The 26880-nt window shown below is 36.7% G+C and overlaps 1 long non-coding RNA gene across 2 annotated transcripts in view; it reads left to right on the top strand.

Moving 5' to 3' along the window:
* The first annotated feature begins 5726 nt into the window (after nucleotides 1–5726).
* Nucleotides 5727–26880, top strand: part of LOC123579762 — a 93049-nt gene continuing 71895 nt past the window's right edge. Inside the window, exons 1-2 of one of the 2 annotated variants that reach the window (XR_006702936.1) lie at nucleotides 5727–6046; nucleotides 6565–6640. This is a non-coding gene — a long non-coding RNA (uncharacterized LOC123579762). Of the gene's footprint in view, nucleotides 6047–6547; nucleotides 6641–26880 lie in introns of both variants that reach the window. The other variant, XR_006702937.1, reaches the window with a different exon arrangement.

Genomic DNA, 26880 nt, shown 5'->3' with positions numbered 1-26880 from the left:
GAGTGCCTGGGTGGCTCAGTCCATTAAGCATCTGACTCCTGATTTTGGCTCAGGTCATGATGTCACAGTTTGTGAGTTTGAGCCCTACTTCAGGCTCTGCAGTGGCAGTGTGGAGTCTTCTTGGGATTCTCTCTCTTTCCCCCTCTCTGCCCTTCCCCTGCTCATGTGTGCATACTCTTTCTCTCTCTCTCTCTCAAAATAAATAAATAAACTTAAAAATGTGTACGTACCATCTTCTTTCCTTGCCAGTCTCTAATTCTCACATAGTTCTTACCCTGCCAGTCACTTCATCTAACCTGGAGGGGTCTTCTTTCACCAGCCTCATACCCTCCATATGTTATTCAGATCCTCACCTCCTCCAGGAAGCCCTTCTTGGTGCCTTAGGTCCATGGGAATTTCTTTCTTTTCTGAGCTCTTACATCCATGACTTATAGAAAACTTTATTTGGAATCTCAGTTGTTGACTGTTTTTATATGACTGATTCTTATTTTCCTAGTATCTTTTCAACTCACTGTGGACAGAAATTGTACTTGTTCATTGATATAACCCTGGCACCTCTCCCCCAACTCACCCCCACAATATGGGCAAAGACTCAGAGACATGGCAAGCAGAGTACACACAGACACAAGAATGTACAAGACAAGGGCAACTGAATCCTTTTGGGAAGCTCTGGCAGTACTGTCTCCTACTGTGAAACTCAATCTGAACTGAGATCAGGCTCCCTCATGCGTGGTGAAAGGAATAGATCAGGCTCAGGGACCCAGCAGCAAAAGCACCTGCCCTTTGACCTCCCTGTTCCCTCACACATCTGGGGTCTAAAGGGCTTTTGCCCAAGGCAGGTGGAAGGTGGCAAGTCTGAGCAGATCTCTGCACAGAAACCTCTTTCCCTGAGGCCGGAATGTGTTAATGACTGTGACAATGTCTGACTTCTTATGTGTTTAAATCTGTAACCATCAAGTGGACTATGCCTCATCTATGGATGTAGTATCCATCCTTGTGAGGTTTTACTATCAATGGTGACAGACTCTACCATTTCAAATCTGTTAATTTAACTTACATTTCAGTATTGGATAAATCTGAGGGAGCAACAGGGGCAGGCACACAAGTATAAAAATCGGTTATGCCGTTGGAAGATAGATCAATAGATCGATAGATCATCACCTTTCACGAACAGTTTCTTCTCTTTTGAATATCCCCCCCTCCCAGATGGGCATGGGCTAAACCCCTCACCTCCTTCAAGTCTTTGCTCAAATGTTACCTTTGCAAGGAGACCCACCCTAACTACTAGAATTAAAATTGTTATTGCCTCACCTTGGTAGCTCTCCCTGAACTCTTTCCTGTCTCGTTATCCTGCTCCCTTTTCTAATACCTTATAAAACATATCTATATATTCCACGTAGTATTTAGTGTGTGTCCCCTCACTATGTAAATTCTATGTGGTTGGCAATTTTTGATCATTTTGTTCACTGATGCATTGCAAGCATGTAGGATAGTGCCAGGCATTTAGCAGGTACTGAAGAAATTGTTTTTATAGAATAGAACGGGATAGAATATAATAGAGGAGAATGAATGAACATTATATCCTTACTAATCTTGGTATCTCAAGAATGGTTCATCTAGAGATAGAACAATAAGAGCAGGTGTCAAGAGACCTCCGAGGACACAGAACTACCTGAGAATATGCAAATGAGCACAGACACATAGTCTCTAAGAGTGGATGTCAGAATACTCTCTGTAGTATGCGATTTCCACTGGTACCTTTGTTGATACAAGCTTTGAACCAAGCTGAGGGCATAATAGTACTACCACTTTCTAAAGACCTAAGAATCTGAGAAATTAAACTTGAAAAGATACACATCAGCCCCTACCCACCTCTTGGGGACAGAGCATGTGTACCATCTTCCCAGCACTGCAGTTAGTATGAGTAACAAAAAACAAGGAGCAAACGTTGACCCTGACATCATGGTATCTACTGTTAGAACCCAGGAGACAAAAAAGGAATAATGAGAATAATAAGAAATAAATAGATGGCAGGATAAACACATAGAATCCAAACATTCACTAAGTATCTATTATGACTCAAGCTCTATACTGGGTATTAGAGATACGATGATGACAATATAAGGTTTCAGCCATGATATAGGGAGGGGTGGTAAATGCATCATTATAATACAATGCAACAGGTGCCATAAGATCTGTACATAGAAAATGCTTTGAGAACACAGAGACAGTGGTGAATAATTTTCCCATAAATAAAGGGAAAACTAAAATGTCAGGGTAATATTTTCTTTCGGACTTGAAGGACAAATTGGAATTTTCTGGAAGAGAAAGGTGTGCATTTCAGGAAAAAAAAAAGTGTAAGTGGGGGCAAGTGCAGATATCAGGATTCCCTACATTTTGGAAAGGCAAGACCCTATAGTTCTTACAAGATTATCCTTTCCTCACTGTCCCAGCATATGTCTAGTCCTCTCAATCTCCCAGAACATTGGACAGTGTCTGCTTCATAGGACACACTCAGTATATACTGAGTAAATGCCTGAAAGAATGAAAGCAATCAGGGTCTAACCAGCTCACCAATCAAGGCTTACAGCCATTTCCTTATTTTTAACAGAAGGGCTGATGTTTTTGAAGACCAGCTCTTATAACCCAAGGTCTTACAGGACTCTGCTCTGATTTTAATCTGTAATACCTTCCTTCTACAGAAGTGATGATTAAACCCCGTGATCAGTTGTTATACTGCTGCTCCTGAACCTGGTATGCCCAGCACAAGTTTGGGCTGGGGGTGGCCATGAGAATATGATATCAAGGGAGGATAGCACAGAGATGCAATCAGAGAATCAGGCTGCTCAAAGTCTTCCCCTGCCAGCTACTACTATGTGTTTTTGGACAACTACTCAATAGCTCTATGACTTTATTTATAAAATAGGAATAAAAGGATCCAGGTATTAGTGTTGTTCCAAGGCCCAAATAAACTAGGACTATCCAAAATCTTTAAACAATACCTGCTACAAAATAGGCGCTTGGTAGTAGTTAGATGCTCTTATTAAGAGTTGCAATGAAGTGTGCCTGGGTGGCTCAGTCGGTTGAGCATCTGACTTCAGCTCAGGTCGTGATCTTGTGGTTCAGGAGTTTGAGCCCCACATCGGGCTCTATGCTGACAGCTCAGAGCCTGGAGCCTGCTTTGGATTCTGTGTCCCCTATCTCTCTCTGACCGTCCCCTGCTTGCACTCTGTCTCTCTCTCAAAAATAAATAAACATTATTTTTTAAAAAAGAGTTTCTACAATACTGATTTTCACGATTCCTCATCCACAGTGCTACTCTCTTACACTGCTCTGACGGATTTAGCAGATAGAAGGAGCTGTATAGTAGGATTCAGGAGGCAGTTCCTAGTCTTGGCTCTGTCCCAAATTAACCATCTCATCTAAGGCAAATAACGTTCTCCTTTCAGTTTCTTAAAAGGGTTATGGTTAGGCTTGGATGTATCTACAGGGATAAAAGAACTGTACCCACGTTCCTAGAAGACCTTTGGGTTTCCAGTTTCTCCTTGTTCCTGAGATGGACACCATGAGGGTACTGATGCAAATTTCCCAGAGGACTCTTGCTTCTTCACAACTGGTTCAGAGGTAGGTAAAGAGAGAAAATTTCAGTTCTGAGAGGAAAACCTGACCCTGTGCCCAGCAGAAAATTTGTGGAGGCTCCATTGCCAGCCCCCTGCTGCTGCAGTTCAAATACACCTTGGGCTGAACAGGTGCAGGTGAAAGCAACCACTCTGTGTTCCTGGCACAGTGCTAAATGGAGGGAAAAGTTTCCTTCCTGCAGTAAGCACAATGTTATGGGGACATGGCAGCTAAAGGTTCTATCTTCTCCATTGTGACCCTTAGCTCACTGAACTAAAACTGCAGGATTTCCTTATCTGTGTGTCCTGCAGAGCATGAGCATAGTAAAGCCACTAATTAGTTACTATTTGTATCTATATTCATAGCATCTTGAAAGATGGAACAACAAATATTTGTTGAATGAGGCAATAAATACATGAATAATAGTAGTAGCACCAACAAGAACAAAAAGTAACTAATGCCTTTACTATGTTTTATTCTGTGGGAGCAGTGTACAGGTGCCACATACACATTGTTTCAATTAATCCTCAGAGTAGGATGGGGGTGGGGGGGAAGGCCTATCCCTGTTTCATAGACAAGAAAACAAAGATTCAGAAAGAATGAGAAACAGAAACAAGTTTACGCAGCCAGCAATCAGAAGAACCAAGGTTCCCATGGACCTCTGCCTGAACCCAAACCAGTGGTACAAGTGGGTGAGATATTCAGCATGTGAAGGGGCTAGTCAGAGACCCCAAACCTAGAGCTAAACTCAAATTTAACTAAACATAGATTCCATAACTTTCTCCTTCTCCACCTATTTTTTTTAATTAAAGCACATAAAACACATTAAAAATTTTGAATTCCTAGTTTTCTCAGTACCAAGTATTTACTTGGGTGGGTTGACAAGTCCATGATGCAATGGTGATAATAAAACCAATATTGAAAACCACCTCTAGGAGTCCAGAGCCTGTATGTCCAGAGGGGAGGGGCAGAGGGACTTCCAGTGTTGAAAATCAACACAGGTGCTTTATTCTTTCAAAATGATTGTTCATCAAAAACTTCAGTCTAATAACTGAGTTTCATTTTACCATCATATTGCAAATCTGAGTTTAACTGGAGTTGTGTGCAATGCTCTGCTAAGTCCACTCTGGTGGGAAGCCTGAGTTTTAGCCTAAAGCCAATGGCTGTCGACCTATTTGATAACAGGACTATTTTAGCTGAACACCATGCAAAAATGGGGCTCTTCAAAGTGCTGATTTGTTTCATAGATGCCTAATAATTGCAGACGTTGGAAATTCTGGAATATTATAAAACTTACTGACATTATGGATGAATTTAATCCAGTGACAATTACTTTGATATGGCCCTGCCTCATGGGCCATGTTCTGGCCACAGAGTACTGGGTTTCCCTGGGCTTATGAAGATTAGTTTAAAAAAATCTGATTCAGAGATGGAATGTCTAAGGGTCTCAGCAGCAAGACAGGTGAAGTATCAACAGCCCTAGGAGTATTATTGAAGAAGAGACAGCTACCATTTGGAAAAGCCGCACATGGACAAAGGGCTTGCAGGTCACAAGGGATAAATTCAGACTAAGGGAAATAGAAACTGAGGCCTCACGTATGGGCAGTAACAGCACACCAGCTCCTCGATATGACACAGTTTTGGACTGGAGCTCCAGGTTCCGATCCACAGCCCACTACTGATTTCTCAGGGCTTTGTAGGGGATAAACATGCAAATAAAAAAGTGAACTACACATATGTGGTCCTGGGTCTTAAGTTTATCTTGTAGTGGAGGACATAGAAACTGCAAAACACAACATAGAGACAATTGCAGGGTGAGATAAGTGACCCATAACATCCTATCGTGTCCCTTTCCTTCATATTCAGAAACATGAAAATAATAATGCCCAAACTGCCTACTTCACAGTGTAGGGTGAGAATCAAATGGAAAAGCTCCTGAGAAACATTAGTAATTCTATTCAAGTAAGATGCTATTTCATTGTTTTAAATTGCTTTGAACAGGATGTTAAAGAATTACAGTAATTAACATAAGAGATTAATATGGATATTGGCTCAGAATGATGAAGGATGCCTACAACTGTTAAAAAAAAAAGACGGGTGGGGGCTGGAATCAAGTGAAGAAATAACTCTTCTAAAAACGGTGGGAAATGACTCAACTAATACCAGTAGCCAAATTTGTGAAGTAGCATATGCTCCCTTCTAGGAGATAGCTGTCATTTTTGGAACTTCTGAGTCTCTCTGTGCCAGTGGAAGATGACTGAAGAAGACAGTTTATGAGATGGCCTAACACCCAATATAGAGGACTAGTGTTCTCAGGAACCAATTACAAATGGATTTTCATCAATCTGAACTATCAGTGTACAGCAGAGAGGAGAGAGATTAAAGCAAGAAATCAAGAAAGGATGCTCATGAATATCAAAGGAAGAAGGTAAGTCTAAATGAAGGGCCAGAAAGAGGGGTAAAGACCAGGAGAGAAAAAGAGAGAGGGAGTGAGAGAGAGACTGAGAATGAGAGAGGGAAGGAGAAATAGAAACGGAGGCTGGGGACAAGGCAATACCTACAAAGGATAACCTTGTGGCAAGATAATCACTACAAAGGTGTTTAGAAAAAAAGAGTGAGAAAATGATGGAGATTCTGGAGAGTATTAAGTGTGGCTTTCCACAGAGAATGCTTGGAAGATTAAAGGCTACAACTCTGTAAACCACCTAGCATAATCCTTGGCCCAGAATAGGCACTGATTAAATGTTAGTTTCACTATATTTTCCCTTGACCTCACTGCCATAAATAAATTACAATCAGATGGCATCTCTCATGTTTTGGAGTGTTTCACAATGTCTTCGCTACTGCTATACAAACGCTTAGTGATTAGGAAGCGTTTTTGTTGTTGTTGTTGTTTGTTTTGTTTTGTTTTGTCTTTTCATTTCTGCAGCCCTGCTTCCCTGTCAGGTAACAAGCCTAAAAGCCTGGAGCATCTTGGTTAAGAAGGACAACAATAACTTCAAAGCACCTCAAGAGAGAGCAGGTAGGAATGTAATGTTCTTATATACTGAAGGAAATGGAGGCTGAGGTGCTCTTGGAAATTTTACTAAAAGAAGTGAAAATAAAGTTTGTTAAAGTGAGGTGATGATTACAGGAATGGACACTTACCTAGAAATACATCAAAATATATCAAACTGTTCTTTTAAACTTTATGCATTTTTCATACCTTATTGCATGTAATTGATACTTCAATTAAAAACATGTACTAGAAGGAATGTAGTAGAAGGTCAGTGCACTTTCTGAATTCCTCAGAACACACTGGGTTACTGCCACTAGCAATCAGTAGCAGAGCTGGACACGACTCAGGTTGTGTACTGGCTATTCTAAGTTTATGTTGGTAGTTGAAGGGGACTTCTAGAAGGAGTGAGCTTGGGACAGGCTAAAATGGCATGGGACCAATGGTTGTGCACTCTGGACACCAAAGATTCTGAGGAAAGGAGAATGAAAACCAGCATTCTTTGCGGGCTTACCTCAAGCTTTATACATGTTATCTCATTTAATCCTAAATCTAGTTAACAGATAAAGTAATTGAAAGGAACTTGGAGGCGTTAATTTTCCCAAGGGAGTGATGTGCCGTGAGAAAGAGAAGATGATGGCTGAATCCTAGAAGTCTTCTCATCCTAAACCAGAATACTTTGTGTTTCCTTACTATTTTTTCTAATCTGGTGTTTTGCCTCAGTTCTGCTGTTGGTGAAGCAGTTTCTGTCATAAAAAGAGGTCTAATCTAGACCATATGCTCCCAGTGTTATGGAAAAAAGCAAACTTCTAAGCTTCCCCTGGATTAGAATTTCTCTGTGATATCCATTCCCCAGATCAACTGCCTCCATTACTGACCAGATGAAAGATATCATTAGTAGAGGAAAACACAGAGTGGAAGCTTGGGAGTAGCAGCTGTAGTTTCTACTCAATCCCATGCATAACTTCCATTAGCAGTAATGTCTGTGATGTGTGTGAGCTGAGGGAATACTCCACTTTATTAAGAGGAAATGATATATACAGTTACTTATGAAGTAAAATCAAATAGCAGAATTGCTATTTGTCTATGGGAACTCTTCCTTATTAGTGTCATATAAATGCAAGTAGATACTTAAAGAGATTGATAACACATGGGCCACGTACAGTCACACCATTAGAATGACTAAAAACCAATTCTAAAAACAGATCCGTATGATTTTTTTCCTGACATTTTGTGATAAGAATATTCCAGTTCTAGAACTACAACCTCACCTCTTAATAAACATAGAATGCAATATTGCTAAATCTAAAGCAAATCTGGAAGGCAGAGAACAAAATGTGGTGATGCAAGCATGTTTTCTCTCACCTTCACCTTTTCTACTAAGCAAAATAAGTTAATGAGTCAACTCATTTCCAACCTGCATGTTACGTGCCAATTGCTTAAATCAAACGAGAAGCTCTTTTTAGCGCAGGACCCAGAGCTCAAGTGAAAGTTGTCAGATTTGATAAAGTAGATTTGTTCTAGAAGGAAACATTCCCTTTCTATTTTCCAGGGTACATCTGTTTGCCAGAGTGCATTTCCCAGCTAATACTAGTTTGTCGACAGCATTTGCAATGAACTTTAATTGTGTGCTTTACCTGACAGTCTTAATTGTAATCTGACTTCCTTCAGGTAGCAATCAGCCGAGTGAGGTAATCATATCTCCCTGAAGCCCATAAACACAACCACCTGCGCCTCTTCTATTTAGCCTTCCTCTTTTTAACTCCAGTATCACATGGAGAGGGGATACAGAGCCTGAAAAGGTACAGTGTCCTCAAAATAGCTGCTATCATCTCAGTGGTGTATAATTAAACACAGACAGAGTAACTGAAGACAAAAATAATCCTATAATTTTAAATTGTAATAGTAAAGCTTGGGTACAAGCAGAGATTGGCTTTTTTAGTACCAAAGAAATTGGTTCTGCTTCATGCTTATGCCTGCGTTTGTAGATTTCCCGGGATGTTCTTCTTGGTATGTGGTTTTCTATGTGAATATCAGGGGATTTCCCCTTCATACACCCTGTCTGGAAGCTCCACACTTTTCCCTATTCTCTGTCCCCACTGCTCACATCCCTGATCCTTATCACCTCCCACAGGGATTCCTAAAGAGGGCTCTAAGTCTGTGTGTCCAATTTATCTCTGTCCAAACCACACCATTTGTGGTATTTGAATAATCTTTCTAGAATGAAAATCAGATCAGGCCACAGATCTAGCGGAAACAATCAGTGAATTGAGCTTCCCAGAAAGATGGCAGTGGAATCACTGATTTGGAAGTTATCATGACCAACAAAAAACCAGGACAAACTTTCATGATGTTAAACTAATGAATAGACACAGACCAATGCCAAAATTATATACAGCGAATAATCTCATTTCTTCATAATATAAATATATGCATTACATTTTCAAAAGAAGACACAACCATAATTAGCATCATGAATTCATTTATATGTCTCATAAACTTTTTAATTAAATATTCATCTACAATTAATGACATTTTACTGGTTGAATATAATTTAATTGCCTTTCACAGCAATTTACTTATCCACTTTCCTTCTTCCAACATTTACTTTCCCCCCAATGTTCAGAAATAGTAGAGATGAACAATATATAATTAAAAGTTTTCAAGCATAATCAATTATTTCCTTGGAGGAAAAATTCCTTAATGCAAGTGAAAGGATAGGCATATTGTTGAAACTAACAATTTCTTTTACACATTGCTCTCTAGAAAGAGTGTTCCTCAGTGACACCAACCAATCTGTTGGTTTTCCCTACTTATATCAAGATTGAATTTAATGATTACTTCCTCTGATTATTAGCCATATGTATTTACAAATATGTGTGTGAATCATAGATATACATTATTTCTCATATTTTTATCAGCATGTTCATCTATTTCTTGTTCATCTGGAAGAGCTCTTTATATATGAATACTAATCATAATACATTTCTCTAGTGCATTAACTCAGTCTCCTAGGTGGTTACTTTAGTCATTTTCTGTTTTGTCAAACCTGCAATACCTCCTTCACCATCTTTAATCTTACTTAGTGACCCTTTTTCCTTGCTTCATTGAAAACCTGAAGCAATCAGAAAAGAACTCTCACAAGTTGTCACATATGCATTCACCAACATCTGCAGCCATATGTGCTGCCTTCTTTCCTGCAACTACAAATGAACTCCCCCCATGCTTCTGGCTGAGATCAAGCCTTCCTCCTGTGTACTAGCTCTCAGGCCCTCAAGGGGTAATCAAGGACATCACACCAGCACTTTCTCCTATCTTTTCTGTATCGACAGCTTCCCCATCTTTACTGGATTTATTTCCATCAACATATGAAATTGTTCTTTTCATTTCTCCTGTCTTAAAAAGAATACTCACTGCTGTCTTCAATTCTACCTCCAGCTGACAGTAGGTATTTCTTCTTTATTTTACAGCAAAAGTCCTTGAAACCACTGTCTATATGTCTATTTTAATATCTGCTAGACCTGTCCTTCCAACTCTCTTAAACCAATTCAGACTAGACCTTCCCTAAAACTCCAGTATAAGTTTTGATATATTAGTAGCACTTGAGTTATGCTTCTGAAATGATTTCAATTAATTTCTCAGATATCACACACTTCTAAGTTTCCTCCTAACCTATTGACTCACCCTTTTCAGCCTCCTTTGCTGAAGGAAATTGTTAATCTTTCAACCATTTGTGTTGGAGTGCCAGGGGTCTCAATCTTTGTTTTTTGACATTTTAAATATTCCCTTCCTTCTACTCTCTTCTCTGTTTATATCCAGTCTCTCTCTTAGAGTTTTTATCAAGTGTCTGGATTTAAATACCATGTATAAGTTGGACAGTCTAGGGATTGTATCTTAGTACAGACTTATCTCTTGAACTGCAGGCTCAGATTTCCAACTGCCTACTCTATGTGGAGATCTAATAACCATCACAAATGTGATAGATCCCAAACTGATCTCTTGTTATTTCCTCTCAAGGCTTCTTCTCCCAAAATCTCATCTAGACCCCATATGGCATCTCAAAGACTACAGTGACTAATATCAAAAATTTCCTCGATTTCTCCTTTCTTCTTTCAACCCACATCTAATCCATCTGCAAAATCACTTGGCTCTACCTTCAAAATATGTACAGAATCTTACTACTTCTGATAACCTCCACTGCTACCACCTGTTCTATGCTCTTAAAATCATTAAAATAACTCAATAACTTGTTAACTGTTTTCCCTGTTTCTACTCTTGCCCTTTTATAACTTATTTACAACAGGGTAGTCAGGATGATCCTGTGAAAACATAAAGCCAGTTGAGAAACTCTTCTGCTAAAAGTGCTATTGGCTGGCCATCTTGCACAGATTAAAATAGAGACCTCTTTAAATGGCCTAGAAAGTTCTACACCATTAGACCGATGATATCTCTCTGATTGTATCTCCTACCTCTATCCCACTTATTCACTTCTCTATAACCATAGTGGCCTCTTCTGTCATTCAAGCATGCTAGGTACACTTCTACAACATAGCCTTTGCATTTGCTATTCTTTCTACATGGAACCCTCTTCCCTACATCATATACACATTGCTCACTCTCTCAAATACCACCTTCCCAGTGAAGACCATGTCTATTAAAATTTCCACTCCAAAACCTGAATTTCCACATCACCCTTCCTGCCTTATTTTCTCTCATAGAGTTATCACTGTATAACATGCTCCATAATTTACTTATTTATTTTATCCTTTGTCTAACTCCACAGATTAGACAATAAGCTCAATGAGGGCAGGATTTTCTCTTATTTATTCATTAATGTATGCCCCACAGCTAGAACAGTACCTGGAACACAGGGTGTCCGATAAATATTTGTTATATGAATAAATGAAAAAACTAAATACCAACTCCTCTGATTAAACCACCCAAGTACCCACCCCAGTCCACACACACAGGCCTATTGTATAAATTGTAAATAAGTCACTGATAAGTAGAAGCATTTAGTAGCTTTGAGAGAGAGAAAATAGATTTTTGAAGGCCAACAGTCAAATTGACACCAGACTGACTTACCATCAGCATAGTAGGTCCTACTACAGGAAATCTCAATGTGTTGAGGGAGAAACTGTCAAGTTTAAATTCTTTAATCAGCTAAGCTACCATTTGAAAGCATGAAGTAGAAATACAGACATTATAGACATAAAAACTCAGTTGTTCTAATCAACACACATTAATTTTTTCTAATTGTGTGGCTTTTCTCAAGTTACTCAACATCCTAGCTGTTGTTATCTCTTAATAAGTGGGTAATTATATTATTGTTCCATAGGGCTCATTGTAAGAATTCAGTGAGGCTATACCTGCAAATCTTTAACATAGTCCCCAAAATTTTAGCTGTTTTTGATGATTAATATTACTATTTTATTATTAGAAAACATGGAAATCTTTCTACTTTATTTTAAAAGCATAGCCTAATCCTAATATTTATGTTGGCTAGTAAAATGAAATAAAAATGTCAATTTCAATTATAAATTTAGATGAAATATCATAGACAAAATATTAGCAAATCAAATACACCAGTATGTCATTACCAGTGAGGGTGTATCCCAGGAATGCAATGCATGAATGGATTAACATCAGGAAATCTATTAATGTAATTCAGTGCATTAAAAGATTAAAGGTGAACAACTATATTATTATCTCAGTAGAGTGTTGATAGAACTCAACATTCATACTTGATAAAACCCTCAGTACACTAAGAGAAGAAAACTTTCTTTTTTTTTTTTTTTTAAAGTTTATTTATTTTTGGGACAGAGAGAGACAGAGCATGAACGGGGGAGGGGCAGAGAGAGAGGGAGACACAGAATCAGAAACAGGCTCCAGGCTCTGAGCCATCAGCCCAGAGCCCGACGCGGGGCTCGAACTCACGGACCGCGAGATCGTGACCTGGCTGAAGTCGGACGCTTAACCGACTGCGCCACCCAGGCGCCCCGAGAAGAAAACTTTCTTAATCTGAAATGATTTTCCAAGTATTACCACTCTGAGTTCAGCCCTCTAAGTTCTGCATTCCATTATCTATTATGCGCCCTAGGCAAGTTGCTTATTTATTCTGGGCCTCAGTTTGCTCATACAAAAAGTGTTACACTAAGGGTACAGTGTCATTAGTATTAGAAAGATTAAATGAAAAAAAATGGTAAGTATTCCCTAAATTACAACTTAGAAATGCCTTTGATTATAAAACATGTTTCTCACTATATTAGTGATGAAGGCATCTTAAGATGTTCCAGGTCAACTCTCTTTTTAACAATTGTTAACATTTTATTGAGGGTCCTAACAAATATGTTAAAATAAAATAAATGGAAGTAAAATATTGGTAAATAATATTCAAAATAGTTACTCATTAAAGGAAATTCAAATTATTTACATTGAAAATTCTAAAGAATTGACCAACAAACTATTAAAAATAATGCAAGAGAATTAAGCATCTGAATACAAGATAAAATTTGCACAAGACATTTGAACATTTAGCCTGGTAAAAATTTTAAAAGTGTAATTTTAAAAATCCATTCACAAATGCTCCAAAAAGCCATTTAATCCCTAAGAACACATTAACAAGAAGTATACTAGATCTCCGTTAAAAGTGATATAGACTGGGGTGCCTGGGTGGCTCAGTTGGTTAAGCATCCCACTTTTGATTTCAGCTCAGGTCTTGATCTCATGGTTAGGAAGTTCAAGCCCCATGTTGTGTTCTGCGCTGACAGTATAGAGTCTGCTTGGGATTCCCTCTCTCTCTCTCTCTCTGCCTTTCCCCTACTCATGCTCTCTGTCACTCTCAGAGACATTTAAAAAAGACCTAGAGAGTCCTCGTTAGACTCAAAATCGCAAATATGTAAATTTCTTCTGTACTCATTTATAAATAAAACCAACAAGTTTTGAAAATACGTGTTTTCCTGGTGATTCTACAACTGATAAAGAGAATGCACAATAGTAAAGAAGTATAAAGAGAATAATGAGGTAAAACTTGGCCTAATTCAAACCATATGGTAACTGAAATAGTCCTACATACTAATAGAAATGAAGAAGCATATCAATAGAATCAGCTTCAGATCTAATAACATTTTACTTCATTAACTTTGTGAGAGAAAGGTAGTTTAATATTTTTTTTAGAGAACTGGTCATCTCTTTGAGGAAAACAAAAACTTTATACTTCCATTCTTATACCTCTAGATTCCTCACACTGCAGGAGAGCATCCTTTTAAAATGCAAATCTGTTAGGATGACTATTATCAAAAAGACAAATGTTGGCAAGGATGTGCATAAAAGGAAACTCTTAGACACTGTTAATGGGAATGTAAAATGGCACAGCCGTTATGGAAAACAGTGTGGCTGTTCCTCAAAATTAAAAATTGAACTACCATATGATCCAGCAATCCCACCTGGGTATATATCTGAAGGAATTAAAATCATTATCTTGAAGAGATATCGGCACACCCATGTTCCTTTCAACATTATTCTCAATAGCCAAGATATGGAAACAACCTAAATGTCCTTTGACAGATGAATGGATAAAAACAATGTGGTATATACATGTAAACAGTGGGATATTATTGTAAATGTAAATGTAAAAAGAAGGAATTCCTGTAATTTATGGCAACCTGGATGAATAGGAAGGGCATTATACTAAGTAAATAAATTATTTGTTCATTCACAAAATGGACATGTATATACATCATTGGAAAAAGTGTAAATTTATATAATTGCCTTGGAAGAAAATTTGGCTATATTTTTCAAAATTAAGAGGGCAAAATTAAAAATTCCTCAAAGGATAGAGGAAAAATGATTATAATATATCCATACCATGGTATTCTATGCAGCTTTATAAAGAAAGAACAATAAGATATTTAAAAATATATTAAGAAAAACTAAGTCACAAAAGACATGTGATTATTTAATGATACCATACATGTGCACATATACATATATACACATTAAAATCAAAATCGTTAAAAAAGACTTGTGTTATGTACACTAAGTCTTTAACAATGGTTACCTCTGGGTAAGATAGAAGAGGAAAAAGTGGGGACTAGTAACAAGACTTCCACATCTTATTCTATATTTATAGCAATTCTCTGGAATTGTTATGAACTGTTGAGCAAGTGGCATCTGTTGCTTACCACCAGGAGTAACACAAGGAGTACACACTTCTGTCCACTGCACATTGGTAGTGGAGACGTCAAGGAAAACTGTGCAGTCAAATACTGAATGGAGCGATGCTTTGCTCACATGGAGAGGGGACAAGGAAAGCTCAGCTTTAGTGGTGGGTGTTGGACCCAATGGCCAGCAGGCACTCCTGGAAGCCAACACAGGGCCATTGGCTTGCATGCTACCCTCTTGTACCTCAGAATGATCTCCTCCCCTCCCCACAGAAGACAGATATAGTAATGGGGCTGGCCAGGTGTTTAATGACACACACATAAACAGAACAAAGGAGTATAAACTGAGTATGAAACAGGGAAGATAGTCCCACACAATGTGATAAGCCCAGTATAGGCTGTGGAGGCCCGTTGTCTCTTGCTAATGAACTGTGTCAGGCCCCAGGTTCATTCTTAGCTAAGTGGGGCTGAAAGACTGAACACACAAGACTGCCTTTCCAAACATACAATATGGGAATTTTTGTATTACTTATTACAAATAAAGAAGGAAAGGGAGACAAAGTTTAAAGAATTATATAACCCTAAGACACTGGTGGGTAAACAAGCATTCATCTCTTTTTAGACCCTACTGTATGCTAGGAGCTATAGGGCATTCTTCATAAGACTGAACACTCTTACTCCTACAGCAACCTACTGAGTTAGGGATTTTCACTTACAGTTTATAACTGGAGAAGCTAAAGTTTAGAGTGATTTAGTAACTCCTATTTTCTGGTTCAAAAATTTTCACATAACGGCAAAAATATCTGCACGAGTCAAAGACAGTGGTCATGCTATGGTGAGGAGGAATAGGGAGAGAAAAGGGACAATGCCACACGGAATATTAGAAGAAAGCCAAGCCAGGCTCTGCTCTTGTTGGCCAAGAGTAATCACTCGTCAAGGTGCTGATAAATTTTCCAGGAGCTCCACGCAAACAGTTTGAACCAACATTGTATCATAAGTCAGAGGAAGATCTGGAAGTACATATTCATCAGACTATCTCAGAGCACCCTCCCTGCCCCACAGTACTCTGCCTAGACAGGTCAGGAAGCCACAGAATTAAATTGCCTGAAAAAGGTGATCAATTTATGTCTTCTTATTCCCTATGATCCAATATAATACTGACTTAGAGGTTATTGCCATTTACAGAGAATTAAGACAGTTACTATCTAAGTGCTTCTTAGAAACAAGAAACATGTCAATAAAATTTTACTCTTCCTTTCATCTCCAAACGCAAACAGGAATAACCAGGAGTCATTTAACAGATTAACATCTCCTTAATTATTATTTTAAAAATCACAATAAAGGGGACTCTTTAGAGAGATTTCTAAATAAGTCCTAAAGAATTTAGTGTGATTTTCTTCAGGATAAGAGATGTTTGACAATTACCTGGCCACTGAAGAACCTAGAAAAGGAAAGGCTGGAGAGAATAAAGCGTTTTAAAAAACTTAGTTCAAGCAGATGCTGCTGATAAAAGTCAGATTTTCATATTTACTCAACAAATATTTACTGATTTTCTGCTGTGTGCCCAGAACTGTGTTAAGCATAAATGTTAAATGTTAAGGGAATGAGAACCTAACAAACCTGTTCCTGATTTAACTGACCTGAGAGATGTTAGAGAATTGTTTTTCAAGGAAAAAAAAATACAGTTTTCAACAAAAATACAGAATAATCTTACTTAAAAACATAGATCCAATAATTCAAAATGGAATACCAACCAAAATAATCGCTATAACAAAAAAATGCTTTATAGCATTTGCTTTATAGCAAATTAGTGTTTATTCTAAAAATGAAAGAATGGTTGATAATAAGGAACGATTAATAATATTCTTATTGATAGGGCAAAAAAGGAAAATCTATCTGACCATCTCATTAGATATGATGAATTTTAATAAAATTCTTCACCTAACAAAAAAAAACCTATATAAAATAAGAAATAAGAACCTACCCTAACAAGATAAAAATTACTTGTAGTGAAGTATTAAGAATTCTCATTGAGCCCAGGAGCAAAACATATACTAGCACTCACCATGTGATTTAGTATTTCTCTGAATGTCTAGCCATTGTAGTACGATAAAATTATTTTTTTCCATCACTGGGAAAAAGAAGCTAATGTACAATTATGTATAGATTAGATGATTAACAAGGTTTTAGCATATAAATGATTGCAAAATAAAAACCTATAAATAATTATATCCGTGTGTACAAGGAATAATTGGTTAGAAAAACCAATGGGAAATAAATGGGAAAATAAAAATTAAAAAAAAATAAACTGCATATAAATATTTATCAGTTCCCCCACTGAAACACAACACTTCACAGAAATTTTTATTTCAAACAGTAATGTAATGAACATATTTGAACTCATCTAATAGTACATGTTCTTATTTTCATCATTTTATAATAATCTTTCCAAGTTAGTTTTACTGTATGCATAGCTCTTTTGACTAGCACATGGCTGAATTTATTTTATTTTTCCAATTCTTTAGATCCTGATAAAACAGGTGAGCTTAATAATTATATTCTATTGTACATTAGCTATATTATGGCTGTTCATATTATTTTATTGTATGTCTTCCTTTAACCGTTCACTATGTTTTTCTGATTTTCTGCCCTTTATTGGATTGGCCAAGTGTTTGGTTTGCTGTTATTGTTTTGTTTTGTTTTTAAATTGAAGTATAGTTGGGGCACCTGGGTGGCTCAATCGGTTAAGCACCCGACTTCAGCTCAGGTCATGATCTCGCGGTCCGTGGGTTGGAGCCCCGCGTCGGGCTCTATGCTGACAGCCCAGAGCCTGGAGCCTGTTTCAGATTCTGTGTCTCCCTCTTTCTCTGACCCTCCCCTGTTCATGCTCTCTCTCTGTCTCAAAAATAAGTAAATGTTAAAAAAAATTAAAAAAAAAACCAAAAAACAAAAAAATAAATAAATTGAAGTATAGTTGACACACAATGTTACATTAGTCTCAGGTATACAACTTAGTGATTCCACAAGTTTATACATTATGCTATGCCCCCACAAGTGTAGCTACCATTACAATATTGTTGACTATATTTCTTATGTTGTGCCTTTTATTCCCCTGCCTTATTCCATAACTGGAAGCCTGTACCTTCCACTCCCCTTCACCCATTTTGCCCATCTGCCCACTATCCTCCCCTCTGGCAACCATCAATTTGTTCTCTGTATTTATAAGTCTGATTCTGCTTTATATTTGTTTAATTCGTTTTGTATTTTTGTTTGTTTGCTTGCTTTAGATTCTACATATGAATGAAATCATGTGTCTTTCTCGTTCTGACTTATTTTACCTAATATAATACCCTCATGTTTTATTCATTTTTGTGTCCTCTACCTGTTGGAAAGGTGTACATACTCTTTCTTTTGTTTTAGTCACTACCCTTAACATTTAACATAAATACTCAGAATAGTGAAAAGTTAATCCACCTCTCTAGCCTCCTTTGTTTATAAGAACTTTAGAATCCTTACAGAAGAATCTTCCTAACTTTCTCCTTTCCTATTATTGTTTGGTGTCTCAGATCTACTAGTTTCTTTACTTTCCAGATGAGTCATTCCTATTATTTACTGCCAATGGTTATTTATATAGATCCCTATTTGATGTTTCTTTCATCCTACTCTTTCCTTTGGCTTCAATATCCTTCTTGCTGACACATATCCTTAGTTGTTATTATCAATCTGCCTGAAGGAAATTCCCTCAATCTTTGCTAGGAAATTCCCTTATTTCACCCTCATTCTCCCCCCCGTCTACATTTTTGTATACTACTTTTGAGAGAGAAAGGTGGGCAATAGGCAGAGAGAGAGGAAGAGACACAGTTCCAAGCAGGCTTTGAGCTCAGTACAGAGCCCAATGTGGGGCTTGATCCCATGACTCTGGGATCATGACTTCAGCCAAAATCAAGAGTTGGATGCTAAACTAACTGAGCCACTCAGGTACCCCTTCACCCTCATTCTTAAAGAAAGTTTAGCTTGGGTTGAAACTCTAGGTAATCAGTTATTTTTCCTTTGAAGCATGAAGGTATATTTCACAGTGTTCTGGATTTGACATAGTTAGTGAAATATTTGTTGTAAGTATATTTGGTAACTCTTTATAAGAAGTAATTGAACTTCTCTTTCAGGAAGTCTATTTTTTTACGTTTATTGTTGTGTGATTTCACTATAATTCAGCCAAGTGTGGATATGTACTTATGCAATTTAAGACTTAGAAAGTTTAAAAATCTGAAAATTCAGGCATTCATCAATATGGACATTTCTCAGTACAGTATTACCTCTCTCTTATTCTGTATACTCTTTCATTTGGAACATTTAGACTCTATTTTGCCCTTTATATCCCCTAAAATCTCTTTTCTATGCAATTATCAGTCCATATGATCCCAGATGATTTCCTACCCTCTGTCTTCCAATTAATATATTCACTCTTCAACTATATCCAATCTACTTATCACTTGATCCAAAGAGGGATTTTTTTTAATGTTAAAATTTGTGTATTTTGTTTTTTAGACTATGTATTTGTTTCCTTTCAATGTTGCCTTTTCCTATATCATAATTTAATGTTGTTACAGTATTTATTATTTCCTTTGTCTGCCTGAAAATTTCAAAATCCACTCATTTTAAATACTTTAAGTTAGTTTGTTATCCCCAGTTCTCTTCTATTTGGTGTGCTTGCTGACTCCTGCTCAATATTTTATTTCATGTGTGGTTTGTAATTTTTAAAATAAAATCATCCTCACAAGAAACCACATTCAGTGGAAGTTCTATTTTTTCCTAGATTGTAAAAATATCTCTTCAGAAATATTTGCCCCTAATAGGTATTTTCCCTTAACAGCTGGTGGTGTGGACTGTGGAGTGTGAGTTTAGACTTCATAGAAGGGGAAAGGCCCCAAGTTTATAATTTTTCTCAGGTCATTTTTTCTGTCCATGCCCTCAAGCAGGCTACAAATTTTTGTGCTATTTTCCTAGATTGTTAAGAATTTGAATAGTTGCCATTTTATGAATGGATCAAACTTTATGAATCCTGGTTTTATCTGTAGCTCATTTCTAATGCCCAGTATGGCCTCTGCTCTTCCAGTGGGTAGCAGAGTCCCATGCAGCCAGTAAGGCCTGTGTGTCCTGGGCTACAGGTTCCATTCACTGCTCCAATTTTGAATTCCCTTTGTATTTGGAGGTTTGTTTGTTTTGTTTTGTTTTGTTTTTTAAATCTCTGTTTGTATCTTGAACTCAGCCAAATATTTACATTTGCAGTTATATTTTAAATGGCACTTCTATATATTTGAAATAGGAAAGAAGACTTTCTGGGTCAGCTCAGCCCAGCTATTTAATGGAAATCAACTTTGCATTTACATGAAATATCCTAATTGTCAATTTAGTTTTAGTCTTCTATACAGAATGATTTCCTTGAGGAAAAGAACTATATTCTATTCATCTGTCTTTCTATTTGTTGAACAGATGAACTTATCACCTATGTCCTCATCTTATTCTTGCCATTTTCTGGTATTTCAGAATTTTGCTGGGTGCTGATAGAGTTTTTGCAACATTTGGTTGCTACAACACAAACATATGAAACCACAGTGACCTTTAGTGTTTGGTGGGGTTTAATGAAGCTTTGTCTGAATGATGGTTTGGAATCCAGATGTAGAAAGCAAGCTTTCCCAGTCTCTGTTATTAGGAGAAAATGAAAACAGAAGCATAATTATAATGTATGTCTTTAGTAAATCTACCACCTGGGATTAGAGGTAGGCTTCTTTTTATTGAAAATGTTAAATAGTTGCTTCAAAAGTTCAATGAATCAATTAACATTTCTTTGTACTTAAGCCTGCATTTTTGGGGAAAGAAATTTGAAATCTTTGTACTGATTCTAAAAACAAAATTGAGCAATATAATTTTGTTAAATATTTTCAGCAAGTCTCAATCCAATAGAATGATAATGTTTTAATTTTTCAACTCTATTAGACAGTTCTATTTTTATGGTTACCTACAATAACTCTGAAGGTTTAAAAGACATAGAAATGGCCATCCTTTTCTAGATTTTATGCTTTCATTGTTTTTGTGACTATAGTTTCATTATATATATTATGAACTATATGTGTGTGTGTGTGTGCATGTGTGTGTCTATGCACACACACACACTGCATGGCTATATTGTGATTATATCTATATTGTATCTATTTAGATGTTAAGTAGTAATGTGCCTTTTCCAATAAGATAGTGAAATGACTATCCTTTCCAAGAAACTATTCTCTTTATTTCTATTATAACAATTAAATCAGGATTTCTCATCCTTTTCTTAACTCATATCCCTTACAATATTTTCCAAGTTCTCTGCATGTTCCCATCGGTCAAGCAAATTTCATAGAGCTTTCCTTTCTAAGCCTGTTTTAAGAAAGCACGTATATTGAAAATGATGTTTCAAATTATGTCTCTGTACTTTGGAATATTTCTCAGAGAATCAACAGCTATTTAGAATGTTTGGGTGGCTCATTTGGTCAAGTGTCTGACTCTTGGTTTCAGGTTAGGTCATAATTTCGCAGTTCATGAGATAGAGCCCCTTGTCTGACTCTACATTGACAGCACAGAGCCTGCTTGGGATTTTCTCTCTCACCTCTCTCTGCCCCTTCCCAACTTGTGCTCTCTCTCTCAAAATAAATAAATTAGAAAAAATAAAAAAATAAATAAAATAAAATAAAATCGGGGTGCCTGGGTGGTTCAGTTGGTTGGGCGTCTGACTTCAGCTCAGGTCACGATCTCGCGGTCCGTGAGTTCGAGCTCAGAGCCTGGAGCCTGCTTCCGATTCTGTGTCTCCCTCTCTCTGTGCCCCTCCCCCGTTCATGCTCTGTCTCTCTCTGTCTCAAAAATAAATAAACGTTAAAAAATAAATAAAATAAAATAAAATAAAATAAAATAAAAGCCTGCCTTAAACTAGAGTGGGACCTACCATAAACAAAATTTCACAGTTTCTATCTGTCAGTAAGAACAGATAAAACTCTAGAATCCAACAAGATGTTCTAAATTTCTACTCTAACCAGATAAGAACTGGTTTACCTGAGGGATTGACAAATAATGATCATCAAGACAAATCCAGCCTGTGACCTAATTTTTTGGAATAAAGGTTTATTAAAGCATAGACATATTTGTTTCTGCAATAACTATGGCTCCTTCCTGGCTATATCAGCAGATTTGAGAATTTCTAAGTGTTGCAACAGACTGTATGGGCCACAAAAATAAAAAATATTTATCATCTGGCTCTTTACAGAAAAGTTTGCAGGCCCTTGCTTTACATCACTTAGGGATGCATTGGGGTCAAACTTCTTAAACTAATTAATGCATAAGGGGCTTTACACTGGCATGGCTTTATAATTCTAGAGCCAAATATTAGCAAACTACTTGAACAGAGAAGGTGATATTATTTTCTGTTCAAATTATTTGCTGTATCTTTCTGGGAGGAGAATTATATTTTCTGGCTCCTTTAACATCAGGTCTAGCCATATAACTTCTTTGCCCAATGAACTGTGAATTGAATAATGTGCTTCACCTCCAGGAAGAAGCTTTAAAATCCAATGCATGACTTGCCATGCACTCTTTTCCATCTGGAAGGAGACTGGCGATGTCTTAGAGGTTGTCCTGACAGCCTGAACCCTTAGTAAAGGTAACATGGAATAGAGCTGCAACTAATCCACGGTATTTATCAGCATGGGTGAGAAATAAACCTTTACTGCGTGAAAGCCATTGAGACTCTGGGATTGTTTTCATTGCACAATAACTAAATGTAAGCTGACTAATGAAAAGTTCTTTTCTTGAAGAAACATGTTTTTATTGGCTCATTGAGAGATCAGAAAGCTAGAGTGAAGATCAAATAAGCAAAGTCAGCAACAAATAAATGAATGGATTTTTTTTTTTTTTTAGTCTGAGCCCAAATGAAAAACAATTTTAAGCTGTCTCCAAAAAACTAATATCACATCTAGGAAACAGTATCAGGATCAATTACACAGAGAACACAACTGAAAAAGACAAAAACAAAACAAAACAAAAGAACACACACACAATGGAGACTGAAATGAAATAAGAATCACTAAGCTTCAAGAGTGCAAAGTTAAAGATAAGCCTAATTTTGCCACATTTCTACCATACACAGGCAATAGAGAAATAGATATTTAATTCTATTATTCGACCAGCCATGAAGGGGTCTGTTTTATTCCTTATTGATTCATGTACTGGCATCTAAAAGAAAAATAAGCCAATTTCATAACTATTATAAATTTTTTACAATGGCACCTGGGTGGCTCAGTCAGTTAATCATCCAACTCTTGCCCTCCCCTCAGGTCATGATCTCACGGTTTGTGAATTCAAGCCCCACGTTGGGCTCTGCACTGACAGTGTGGAGCTAGCTTGGGAGTCTCTCTCCCCACCTCTGTCTGCCCCTCCCCCCTCAAATAAATAAACTTAAAAAAATTTAAAAGTATAAATCAAAAAAATGAATATCCTGATGAGTTGTCATAACCAACCCAAAACTTTAAAAGTAAAAAACATAAATAGCCGATACACATATGAAAATTTCACACATAGTAAATATGCTAATTAATGAGGAAACACTGCTTTCCTCTAAAAGACGAGCTGGTATCTTAATATCTAATATTGACAAATATATAGACAAACATGTATCTTGCCCCACATACATTGCTGGTAGGATTGCAAAATGTAAAATCTTTTTGGGAGGCCATATTATGATATGTATCAAAGATTATTATAATGATCATAACATTTGATCCAACAATTCTGCAACTAGGAATTTATCCTAAGGAAGTGATTAAGCATGTGTGAAAATATTAATTTGCAAGAATAGTCATCTGATCGCAGTTGATAAAAAATTGAAAACAACATATGTTTCCTAAACATGAAAGTGGTTAAATAATCATGCCAAATCTTTTTATGGAAATCTATTTAGCAATTAAAGGTTAGGTAATGGAAAAATAATAACATGGAAATAGGTTACGGTGGATTATCAAGCAGAACAAACCAATGAACAACAGGGTAAAAATCATTATATATGGTATGAGTACATATTAGAATAGGAAACATTCTAGATGATATACGCTAAGTATGACTAATGATTAACTCTCAACTGTTAGATTAAGGATGATACTTAATGCCTTTTTCTTTATTTTTAATTAGTCCATAATATGCACAGATCACTTTAGATGAAAAAAATTTAAATTAAAAATCATTAAGCAGGGGCACCTGGGTGGGTCAGTCAGTTAAGCGTCCAACTTCAGCTCAGGTCATGATCTCATGGTTTGTGAGTTCGAGCCCCACATCAGGCTCTGTGCTGACAGCTCAGAGCCTGGAGTCTGCTTCGGATTCTGTGTCTCCCTCTCTGCCCCTCCCCTGCTCACATTCTATCTCTCAAAAATAAAATAAATATTAAAACATTTTTAAAAAATCATTAAGAAACTGTAATTAAGAGTGCAGAATAAAAAAATATACATATATATCATATGTGATATATTATACATAGTATGTATTATGTATTTATCTCTCCCTCTATATATATACATGTATACATATTCCTCCCAATGGATTTGCAGAAAGTTCATAGACTATATATGATGCTTAAATTTGTGACAGGCATCAAAACACATATAGATAGGAAAATAATATGTAGTATATCAAATTAGATATATTTAGATATTTTAAAAGTGAAAAGTAAACTACAGAAAAAAGTCTCTAAACTAATGCGAGTTATATGCAAACACATAAATGTCATAATTTTTATATCATTTAAATTGCTAATCTAAAATTTTTCAATAATTAAAATTTATAAGGAAAATATTGATATGTAGTGCTCAAATATTTGTTTTTATAATTGGAAATAAATTTTAACACTTTTAGAAGCACTTATATAAACATAAATAGAAAACACTCAGAAAAAAATATGTACTGCATCTAATAAACTGGTAAAAAATTTTATAGACACAGGACAGAATTAGGCAACTCAGAAAAATCAAATTGCAACAAATAAAAAAATATGCAACTCAGAAAAGAAATATACATTTAAATAAAGAATCTTACATTTTTGTTAAGGCAGAAACACATATATGATGAAAGCCAATGAAGGAAAGGTTATGAAAAGCTAACATGGTAATAAGTGTAGCATCTGTGTACATTAAGACGCAACCCTCCTGGAAAACAAATCTGGCACTTGGAATCAAGAGTCATGTCTACATGGATATACTTTCAATTACAGTTGCAGGACCACCATATTTAACACAACATGCTCTCGTGGCTGAATTTACCCTACCCTGTATTCCCAAGGGTTTCACCTATGAAAGTGTATATTTGATTGGAATTACTGAGACAAAGATGATGCATATTTGACAGTACTTGCCAAACACTTTCCATTAAGGATGCACAAATGGGAAACTGAAGTCCATGTTCAGAGAGTCACTAGAAGGCCTCAAAAGACTCAGCATACAATTTTACTCATGGCTGGGATGTATTACAGTGACATAGTAGGGGCACACAGCTAGATCATAAGGGTAAAATAGTCAACAGAATCTGGAGGAATCCCCAGGTAGACTTCCCTAGATACTCTCCATCTCATGAGGGGCCACACCGAACACTCTTCCTCCAGCAATGAAAAGGCAACGAACAATATGTGTGTGATGTCTCTCCCCAGTGCATTAGAGATGCAATGCCCAAGGTCTTCATTGGAGGCTGCTCATGTAGGCACCTTCTATCTGGCATTTATCAAAATTCCAGAAAGAAAGCAAGTGTTCAGCAGAAGCCATATTATTGTATAAACAGTACAGGCCCAGTGAGTCACTGTCCTCTATTAGGAAAAAGTGGAAACCCTGTGGAAATTCAAGTTCCCAGCTGCCCCCTTTACAAGCAGGCCTTTCTAAGCATCAGTTCGGCTCTATTAATCCTTTCTGCACAGAAACACACCAGCAGCATGTGCTATTTCTTGTTTTGCTTTGCCTTGGTACACAAATGCTCTTGTAATACTTTTTAAAAAGCAGGGAGAAGGTGAGTCGGGATAATAGGTCAAATTAATATTTAATTTTCATTTTTATTTCTTCAATCAATACTGAAGTTTTGTATGTGTTTATCTACTTGCTGGTCACTTGTTTTTCTTTGAAGTACTTTGTCAAAGCATCCATTAGACAAATTTGTGTGAAGAAAATTAGCCATTTTCTATCATGAATTACAAATGGTTGTTATCAATTTACTGTTAGTCTTTTAACTTCAGTTAGGATCTTTTTGAGCACTCTGATATTTATTTAGGACAAGGAAACATTTTATTCTTCTTTTGTAATTTCTGGTTATATGTTATGTTTAGAAAGGTCTTCCACAGTAAAAAAATACATATTTTTACAAATAATGCACCTGCATTTCCTTCTAATACTTTAGAGTTTACTTCTTTACACTTAAGTATTTCATATAGTTTCAATTGCTTTTGTCATGATCATCTATGTTTATTTACTTTTTAGGTTTTAGAAATATTTAGCCAGTTATCCCTATAGCATGAATTAGGTTAACATTGCTATTGACTTACCTGTAATACAAATTTTAACATACATTAAATTGGTACAGACTGTGAATGGGGGCTAATTCCTGCTCAACGATTTGAGTATCTGGTCTAGTACCAAGAACCTGATACTGAAGTGCATCTAGAATAAGGAGAAGTATGTGAGGCTAACCAGGACAAATCCGGAAAGATGTGAAATGGGAAGTGGAGGGTGGGGAGACTAATGCGGCAATGCATCAAAATGTATTGTAAAGTCACAGTAAACTTTACAATACACTTAAAAATTTTTGCCATGAACTTTTATTCCTCCAGAAGAACTTTCTTATTTACTTACTTACTTACTTACTTAAATTCAAGTTAGTTAACATACAGTGTAGTATTGGTTTCAGGGGTAGAACCCAGTGATTCCTCTCTTACTTATGACACCCAGTGCTCATCTCAAGTGACCTCCTTAATGCCCAACACCCATTTAGATCATCCCTCACCCAGCTTTCCTCCAGCAACCTTTAGTATGGTTTGACTTCCTGTCTCTTTTTATC

Source organism: Leopardus geoffroyi, chromosome A3, assembly GCF_018350155.1.
Source record: "Leopardus geoffroyi isolate Oge1 chromosome A3, O.geoffroyi_Oge1_pat1.0, whole genome shotgun sequence".
Lineage (NCBI taxonomy): Eukaryota > Metazoa > Chordata > Mammalia > Carnivora > Felidae > Leopardus > Leopardus geoffroyi.
The sequence above is the reverse complement of the archived record's forward strand: the minus strand, read 5'-3'. Positions and strand labels throughout refer to the sequence as shown.